We start from the raw sequence: 10,482 nt of genomic DNA on the forward strand, positions 1-10,482 counted from the left end.
CAACCACAGTCCACTGGCAGCTGGCCCAGAGGGGCAGATGTCTTTACTGGCCATGCAGTCCCCATCCAGGTCTGGCACGTGTACAGCAGGTCACAGCCAGGCAGCAGCCCCCACTGCCAGACTGCTGTAGTGAGTAGAGGGTGCAGGGAACTCTGAGGGCTGCTTCAGCAGTCCAGCTGGCACAAGGGGTAGTGTCCCCAGAAGCTCCTGAGACAGAGTAGCCCCGAGCTACTTGCCAGGGCAGCTATTTCTATGGATAGGGCCAGGACAGGGCAGCTTTTTATACTGCTGGGGACAGCACAGGTGCTGGCCCCAGGCTCTAGCTCGCCCTGGGTGCAGATCTGGGAGCAGCCAGGCAGGGCTATTTTGCCTCAAGTGGCACAATTTGCTACACAACAAAGTGCATGTCCAAACACGCTGAGGCAAAAAGCCCTGGCTCAAATTTGCACCACTTTTACTTGAGCTGCTGCAAGCACACATGCTTGCATGTGTGGACGCGCCCACTAGGAATATAGTCCTGGAAATAGTGTTTAACTCATTAATCACTATCAAATGGCAGCAGCCAGCTTTCTAACATTTTGATTTTCAGAAAAATGTGGCTCCAGTTGAAGTTTTCACCCAGAGAACTGAGAAACTAAATTATGTTGTCTAGATGCCTAATCTTGTATCCAGTGGTTTAAAACAGAACGAATTGTGAATTACAGAAGGAGCGGTCATTCTAGGAATATTGTACTCATATAAGTGTTTGTGTATCTCTGTCCTTGTTATGTTTTCTGTAGGAATCCATCCTGATATGTAGCTCCTAATTTCATCTGCATAATTTCCTTGAGGGCATCTGGCAGGAAGAATTTCACTGCAGTGGTGCTGGATATGTGTTGACAGGTTTTGCATTTATTATTGAGGTAGGGTAGTATCCCATTTTAAGTATATTGATCAGAGAAATGTTTGCTTCTGATGATGAGTTAAGCCAGGCTTGGGGATTGCCTGAAAGCCAGGAGTGGGGGAATTAGAAATATTTTTCCCTCAATTTTCTGAGCACCACAATCCACATCTGGCATGTCACCCTATAAACAACAATATATACAGAAAACCCATGGATTACTAAATGTATATTCACAAACCAAACCCCATCCTGGATGCACCAAAAAAGTCGTAATCTACACATATACCATTGCATCTGCTCTGAGGAGAGCATTCGTAACACCCACTTTGCCAATCTGAAAAGTACCTTTACCTGGCAAGGATACTCTAGCAAAGAAACAGACTCATCTCTAAATGAGACACAAATACCCTGCAATTATCTAATACAATACAAAAAGAAAACCCCTCACGTATCATACTCCCTGAATTATTACATGTCATAGCACACTAGAACCTGCAAGAAGGATCATCAAACAATTGCAGCCTATATTAAAAAAGATCAAACTCTGAAGGAAATATTCCCAACTCTTTTCTCTGATATTTAGCTCTGCCTATGTCTGCTTCTCTCAGACCTGGAAAAGGGCACTTGATAACCAAATGCTTGTCCAACAGCTCTTCCAACCATACCCTTGTTCCAATAAAAAATAATCTGCACATAAAATCCTTTCCTCTTAGACATTTCCTGGACCATCATGATTACAACACTCCAACCCTACTACTTTAATGTGGGGGGAGAGTGGCAGAAAAAAAGAAAAGAAAACTTTGGGAAAGAAAACTAGAAATTATTAAAAAGTACGAGACAAGATAGAAATCTTGCCAGATGTCTTAATTCAAATCTTCTACGTGGCTTTAAGTACCAATGAGAAAAATGCATTCTAACGTTAGCCACTTCTCTCCTGTTATTCCCCACATGCAGTTTGTCATCTCAGGACTGAAAGCAGATCTGTCTCTCTCAAACCTGAGGAACATGCCCTTTGGTTGTGCCTTGATGGTAAAAGGGGAGGAAGAGGCAGGGGGACAGTTTGTTACAGTTCTGCATAATTATTTAACAGTTAAAAGCAGTTTTTAAAGAGCTATGGGCCCCCATTACACCTTAATTTAGGGGTTGGCAGCCTATAGTCCAAGCGTTAGATCTAGTCCATGGAGCTGGGGCTCTAGCAGTGTTTGGCAACAGGGAACTATGCCTGTTATGTGGGCATCTGGGAGGCTAGGCAGCTGTAAGTTCTGCCTGTGTCACATCCCAGCCAGGCAACATGTAGAAGCAGCAGCAAGGAGATGCGGGCACAGGCAGCTAGATACTAATACTGGCTCACTTTAGACTTAAGCTGGGCCTTTACAGCCCACCACTGGAAAACACTGCGGACCACTGCTGTAGAGAACAGCGCTCTACAGAGCACAGGTGGCTCTGCACCTCCTGGAATCCTTTTCCTTCTTGCCAGGTGTCATAAGCAGGGATCCAGGTTTTCCTTTCACAGCAGAAAAATGCGGCTTCTCTCCTTTAAAGGAGAAAAACATTGGAAACCATGGGCTTCCCCTCACAGGCTGCCAGAGCTCCAGCCTGCAAGGGGCTGCTTGAGACAGTGGGAAGCAATCAGGCAGGGGGCACCACATGCATGTGAATGTGGCAGCCAGGTGGTGGACAGCAGATGGGGCTGGACCAGCTCTGGAGGAGGTTCCTCCGTGGCTCAGTGGGGGGACCCAGCATGGGAGAAAGTGCAATGCTGTCACGGCTGCCCAGGTGAGGCACCACCTGCCTGCCCAGCAGCAACCAGGATACAACTCTGCGCCACCACCACTGCTGCTGCAACTGCTGCACCTCATCATGGTGGCACGGTGTTTCCTCCACTGCTGAGTCCCACTCACTGTGTACACAAGTCTTGGGGGGCATGTACCTCTCCTGCTACATTGCCTTGGCCCCCCACCCCCATCCGCGGCTTCGCCTATGCCCCCCTGCCTTCCCCACAGACCCAGTCCCTTCCTCATACACGGCGGGGGCTAGGGATACGGGACAGGTCAGGAGTGAGGGACACTGACAGGGCTGGGAGGCTGTGGGTTGGGTATGAGGGGCACCAGCAGGGTTGGGGGGCTGTGGATCAAGTGTGTGGGTCACTGGCAGGGGGGCTGTGGATCAAGAATGTGGGGCAACAGCATGGGCAGGCTACTGGCATATCAGGGCTGCTCAATGCCACAAAGCAACAGGGAGAAGAAAACCACAGCTGGACCTGCAACTTGGTGAGTAAAGGGGGCAGGGAGATATCTGATTTTCCATAATAAACCCCCCCCAATATCAAACACCAATATTTATAGGCATTTAGAATTTATTTTATTATAATGACCGGGGCACTGGTAGGCTTCCAAATTGCTTTAAAATTGTAAATATATCAATAAAACATTATGTTCAACTGATACCTACATATATAGTGGTGTTTCATTTTAATTGCCAAAAAACACAGATGGGGGGGGGGTGTTAATAGGAGAATTTGTTATTTTAATCAGAGAAAGCCAGGATCCCTGTTCATAAGGTCTCTTTCTGCACAAAGGGTAAGGGGGCAGTAGTTGCCCTTCTTGCTCTGGGTATTACCCAGGGAAAGGTAAATGGTATGAAAGAATCAAATGCTTTAGTTAATTAAAACTGCATTAAAAAGGATTCTGTTCTTTTAAAAGAGAAATGATGCAATATGTACAAGTTCTGCAGTAAGACTGTTCATGAGAAAATGTCATCATTAGGCAGACGTTTCTGAAAATAGTCTAGGCTCTGCCTTCCTATGTTCAGGATGTAAAATCACTGGCAGTGGGTGGCTGGGTCAGAGAGAAGATAAACACTGATGTATTCTGGATGATTGTTCCCAATGACTCACTATTCACAGGGGTATAGATGAAGACAGGAAGCTAAACAGCCCAAGCCTAGGGCTCAGTAGAGATGGTCAAAAAGCCCAAAGCTAAATCGATTCAGTCTTTGCAGGCTAGTCTAAACTGTACAGATTATATTGAAACAGAAGTGAACGGACATTTACCTTTGATACAGGAAATGTAGCCACATGCCTGCAGTGGCTCAGGCCAGAAACCCAGGGGCACTAGAGCAGGGCTCTCTGGCTGTTTACTTCCTCTTCCTGATGCCCCCAAGCTCTCTGGTATTAGCAGTCCAGAATTACAAAAGCAGGACTTTGCCGGGTTGCTCTTCACTTCTTCTTCCTGCTTCCAGGTGCCTCTGGGATTTTGAGCCCACAGTTGCAGCCAGCAGTAAGTTTGAGTGGGGGAAGGGATGTTTAACCCCCCTCCCTGGCCCCAGACCCCAGCCAGGGTTTGCCAGGGGGAGGCGGAGGGGGGGCAGTCCCACCCCCGTAGACTGGGCTGCAGCCCCAGCTGGGTTTGCCCACCTCCACCCTTGTCAAACAGCCCTCACTGCTCCAGCTAGGGAGTAGAGGGGTGGGGTCAGCCCTGCTCTCTGGAGCAGACAGCCCAGCCCAGCCCAGGCCCAGACTGGAAAGCATGTTGGGATGCTGGGCTGTGATTTAACTTGAACCAGAAAGGGGTCTGGGCAGGCATGGCTGGTGAACTCAGACTGGTGGGGCAGGTGGAGTGTCACACAGGAGCAGGGGGGCAGGGTTGCAGCTGGCTGGACTCTGGCCGGGAACAGGGAGGCTGCAAACCCCCCTGCTCCCAGATGGCTGCAAACCCTCCTCTCCCCGCCGCCCCCCAGTAAATTCACCAGATGTGCCCGAGTCTGGGACAGATTCATAAACCAGTCTGACACAAATCAGTTAAGTCTGATACTACATTAATTCAGGTTTATCTTAAACCAGTTTCAGCCATTTTGAAACTGGTTCATGATCTTCTGTTCTGTTACAGATTTAAACCAGTTTCTGATCACTTAAACCTGCTTATGCGTAACTTCTGTCCCTAGCCCAGAACATTGTTCTCTTGTAACTAATCAAGTGGTAAGACAAGGTTTTAAATCTGTGGATGTTAAAAGCTGGATCAGGGAATAAGTCAAATAGACTGTAGTTGAACTGCAAGGGAAAAAAAACCTTGGGTTTACAAGCTAAAGGCTCCTCCCAGAAGCTAATAGTTACAACTCAACAAGCTACTTAATTTCCAAAAGGCTGTGTAGCAAGCTAGCCTATTCTCCTATACAAACTGCAATACTTGCACTAACTTTACCCATCAGGAGGAACAGAACATGTTGTAGACAGAACCAAAAAGAGATTACCTCAACAAATAACCATAAAAGAAGAGGGTTAGATTTTCAGCAGCTTGCAGTTCACAAACCAACAAACTCTTAAGAGATGGCAACACTATCTTGTTCCCAACTCTAGAGATGTTGAGAGAACTGTATACCATTGTTATTGTAAGCAGACTCCCTCAATTGAAAGGGCACTCAACTCATTCATGACTTCTTGCATTCACATTGCCCTTTTGTGGCAAGAAATAGCAGATTGGGGAGAAAGGTTTAAGCAGGGCCCAAGCAACTGAATTCAGCCCATAAAGCCAGGACAACAGTGGGAGACAACAACAGTAATGTGGCAGCAGGTCAGCACTGTGGGGGACTAGTGAATGGAGCAGCCATGGTGGCCCACTTTCAGACCTAGCTTTGTTAAAAGCAGCTCACCGCTTCTAAAAGGTTGCCAAACCTTCCCAAATTCGTATTTTTCAGTCTCTTAACTTGCTATCTGAATACTGTTACTTCTATTCAGTTTCATTACATAGTATAATAATTCTATTTACATATCACTTTTTCTCTCTTTAGCTATCTTTAAAGACACTTCAGTGAAAACATACCAAGTTCTTCAGTTCATTAAGCTTATTTCCCATGTGAAGTCATCATCCTCTGCCTGGGGCATAATTATTCATATAACAATCAGTTATGAACTCAAAAAAGATTATTTTATATTGAGAATAAATTACTACTAAAATATTAATTTCATCTTTGTTTTCTTGGGGTTGTAGAAGAACATTTTCACAGCATATGACTATTTTAGTCTTTTACCAAGGATCTGTCTGGGAATTACACTTAAGATGGCATTGGAGTTGAGCATACATTTGTCTCCTCAACTTTATCTGGTAAAATTAATTATTAGAGGTGTTGAGGCCAAAATCTCATTCTTTTTCTCACTGAAGGTGAGGGCCAGTGGGGGGAAGCTCAGGTTGCATCCCCAGATCACTGATTTGCAGAAGATATGCCACCAGCCTATCAAGGAGGTGGGACATGAAGTGGGGCAGAAAAGATGATGAACCATGTCTGGGAAGAGTGAAGCAAGAAGAAATTCTGGTATGTGGGTCTGGCAAGCTTGATGTATGAGACAGTATGGGCTTTATTGTAATATTTCTGTTTTAAACACATTCATGCTGCATGCCTCAGTTTCTCTGACTAGCTTGTACATGGAAAAAGAAGGGTTAATAGAGTTCTTAACAGATCCCAGAGCTGACTATGTATAGGAGAAGACAACAGATAGACCTCCAGCAACAAAGAAACTGAATGGCTGTGCTTGGTGGGGGCTTAGTACCATCCTGTGGAGAAGATGCCTGGAAGCATCAAGAAAAGCAGACTGAGATAAGAATCACAATGGACATGGCAGCCTGAAAAGTAGGATGTCAATCTGGGAACTAGAGAGTCTGAAGCAAGGGAACATCTGGGCTACTTTGGGGCCATGCAGACTGAAAAGAGATCATTTGAGCTGACTACCTCAGGGCTGCGTATGCTAGACAGGGGATAGGAGAACTGGTTAATCCTTTGGAAGGGGCAGAGTCTTTTTACTCCATGGTCTTTGCCCCAATAATGATCTTTACTTAAGAGGAATGGTCTGTTTTGCTGCTTTGAACTTGGGGTGTACTTCTTTCCCCTTTGAAAAGGTTAAGTCCTTCTTTTTGGAGTTGAACTGGAAGGCCACTCCCTAAGGCAGGGAGGGATAGACTACAGGTTTTATTGTGATATTTCTATGTTCGCTGCATTCAAGTTGTTACAACAGCATGCGACTCAGTTTACCTCTTTAGACTGTGCACAGAAAATGAAGTGCCAGGACTGGATACCTGCAGGATAAGACAAAGTGACCTTCAGCATCAATACAGGTCTTGTATAGCTTTGGCACAGATACCAAGCAGGGGTTCTAAATAAAGGGAACTTTCAAATATAAAGGATAGGGGGAGGGGCCACTTCTGAGAAAGGCGAAGTTGGGTTGAACAGATCAACAGAGATAAGCAAGGCAATTGTTCCACTGAGGGACAAAGGGACTATAAAAAGCTAATCCAGGTAATGGGATAAGAATTTGTAGTCTGTCTCCAAAAAATGAGCAGGGCAAACTGCATAAAGGAATGAATGGACACCAGTTCTAATATCAGTTCCAGAAAGGACACACAAACCTGAGGCACTAATCTCCTGGACCATCACTGACCTCAGAAGCTTTTTCTTAAACAACAAAAACTTTAAAAAACTGACTTGAAAACTTGCCTTAGCCAAGTAGGGAGGTTACAGAGCGAAAGTTGTAATCACAAAATGCTGTTCTCAAAACCTGGAATTCATGCTTCCTGTTTGTCACACTACCAGTCCCCTCAACAGTCCTCCCTGGTTCCAGTAAACCCTTTTTAAATGTATATGGACACTGTTCATTTCTATTTTTAAAAGATGCATAAATTAGTATTGAACATCTTTGGTCCGTTTCACAGATGCCAAGATATCAAAAAAAAAACCCTGGGTTGTATAAGAGGAGGGTTGCTTTTACCTAAAAGTTAAAATTGAATTATCCACAGTGTTTCAATTTTTAATTTTATTAGGTTGACTACAGTGTTTGCTATCCTTGAAAAAAGAGCAATGACTTCAATATCTAAATTTACATAATTATTTGTTTTTACTTAATGCTGCAAACCCAATCAGAAGTCTTAAGACTAACACAGTTGTTTTTCTCTGCTTCATGCATCTCCAGGTTATAAAGACTCCACACCATTATAATATTAATTGTTATGATGTTAAGTAGGTTAGAACAGAATCCTTCTCACCACACAAGTGGCTCTATCATGAAATAGAGGTACATTATAGATATTTAATCAGTATTATCAAAATTTTAAGTTTGTCTACATTGGAATGGCAGGAAAAAGTACTGGTTTAGTGTCATGATAGTTTATAAGTGCAATGGTTCTTGGCATTGTTCAGATTTTTGGGCGGAATGTTCAGGAGTTTCCCAGACCTTCTTATGTTTCCCTTTGTTAGTGCAAATTGATAAAAACTATATGTAGACAATTTATATGTTCAAGGCTTTGGAACGCATGGCTGTTGACTTGTATTACAAGCCCCTCTACATGTGCAGGGAAAGGCATGATAGGTTCTAATGCACAATTTACACAATCACACCTCCTGCCATGCCACATGTGCATGGCAGGTGGCATGATTGTGGGATCCTGCATTAAATCACATCAACCTTATTGCCAGTACAGAGGGAGCCCAATTCCAGACTCCCCAGCACTGGCAAGAAGCAAGCTCCTGTAGCTAGGAGCTGCCCCAGTTGAAGGTTTTCCTGCACCCCAAAACCATAGGGGATCATGGCAGCTGTGATCTCCAGGGCCAAGGAGTTTCCTGCACCCCTGAACCCTAGGGATGCAGCAGCGGCAATCCCCAAGATCCAGGGGTTTCCCGCACCCCTAAGCCCTAAAGATCATGACTGCAGTGATCCCTAGAGCTCAGAGGTTTTTCACTAGGCAGGGTGTACCCCTGGAGCTGGCAGCCCCATTAGCTGATGGAGTTCCTAGCTGCACGGAAGACCTTGTATCACATGCACAAATTAAAAAGCTCACCAGCAACCAACTGTAAGTGTTAGTACACATTTTCAAGGTCTAACATTATAGCTGGTTGGAGCTTTTTATTGTGTGATAGCTACTTTGCACATGTAGCTGGTTTCCAGGTAATTGCACAATTAACCAGTTAACTACACAATACCTGTAACATGTAGAGGGGGCCATGGAGGCTCTTCAGTTAATGATGAGTTTCATAATTAAAGCAGGAATTTGGTGTCTTTAGTTTGCTGGGTTTTCTATATATCTTTCCCAAAATAAAATTAGTGACAAATTTAACATGATTTTTTCCCCTGAAAATTGGTAAGTAAACTTCTTAACTAGTTGAGTTTAACTGAAATTGATTATGCCAAAGTCAGAAAACTGATGCGTGTGTTGTCCTGGAGCCCCCCAGGGGAGTACTTGCTCAGGACCTCTGGCTGTGTCTAGTCTGAGTACCCACTGAAGCCAGCACAGATGTGGCTTCTAGAATTGGGAGCGGGGGGCAGAGGGAAGGCATGGCAAACCCTGACTCCTCCCAACTCCGAGAGCTCAGGGTTTGGCCTCTGATCCTTCAGGCTGCACCTGCTGCTCTAGGCTATCAATGAGAGCCACCTCACTGTGACCCCACACTTAGGACCTGCCTAAAGGATGCTATTCAAGTCAGGTGTGCCAGCAACCTGAAGGCAAAACCCAGCCAGGGTAAGGTTTTTGAGCTCACCACAAAGTGGAACACAAGCAACCACTTCATACCCAGTGGGAACTTTACACATTTTGCAGACTGGTGCTTCATCCACTGTGCCCGACAACTGCCTGCAGCTCAATGGTACCATCCAGTATGGAAACCACAACAAGAGGCACCAAAAATGCAGCTACAAATCAGAGACCATCCCCCACATACTACGCACCTTCAAACCACACACCAGAGCATGACAGCTCCACCACAACACCATCCAGGACCAGCTGGAACCATATCCATCAAGTGCACCATCCCAAGCTACAAGAGCCAGCTGCACATGGACGCAGTTGTGGGCAACAAGGAGAACTGGTCATTGTGATGGTTACCATCCGCTTTGAAGGTTTGTTGCCAATTCTCATCAAAGCCCACAAGTGGAAGCAGATCAAGTACAAGCCTCTGGCAGACACCCTGATGTGATCATCAGGCACTCAATGCATGAGACCCCAGCAACAAGAGCATTCTGCATGCCTGCCAAGTATTCTGCTTGCCTAACTGGCAAGTCACCTCATGGTGTCCAACACCATCAGATGGTTGAGAGACATCTGTGTTGAGTAAAATACGAGCAAGCACCAGTACACAGACTCTTAACAGACCAGTAGCTGAAAAAGACCCAGAAGGGACAGCCTGACTCTTCCCACACACACATCATGACCTATTACACTTATACCTGGACTCTCCTTCATCCCCACAATTGTACCCTGCATGCTGTTACTTGTAACCTGTGTGTCCTTGAAAACCTATCACTTTAATGATGTGGCTTCCTTGCACAAGGCACTTTGTATTCTCTCTCCTCTGTAAATGCTGCACCTTTTAGCTTCCCTATCCCGCAACCTGGCCCACCCACTCCGGGGTAAGTAGGCTACACTTTTGCTATGTAGCTTAGTCATGCCCCACTCCACCCACCTTGTACTATGGAGTCACCATTGTTCAGATATTTCTAGTTCCTTCTACCCTTTTACCTCTGTAACTACACTTTTTAACATTCACTAATAAGTTAAAAGTTATAGGGAGAGGCCTGTCCCTGAAATTCGGAGCATTTTGTGGCAATGGGGTACTGCTTTTGT

Source organism: Alligator sinensis, unplaced genomic scaffold (genome assembly GCF_000455745.1).
Source record: "Alligator sinensis unplaced genomic scaffold, ASM45574v1 scaffold159_1, whole genome shotgun sequence".
Classification (NCBI taxonomy): Eukaryota; Metazoa; Chordata; order Crocodylia; family Alligatoridae; genus Alligator; species Alligator sinensis.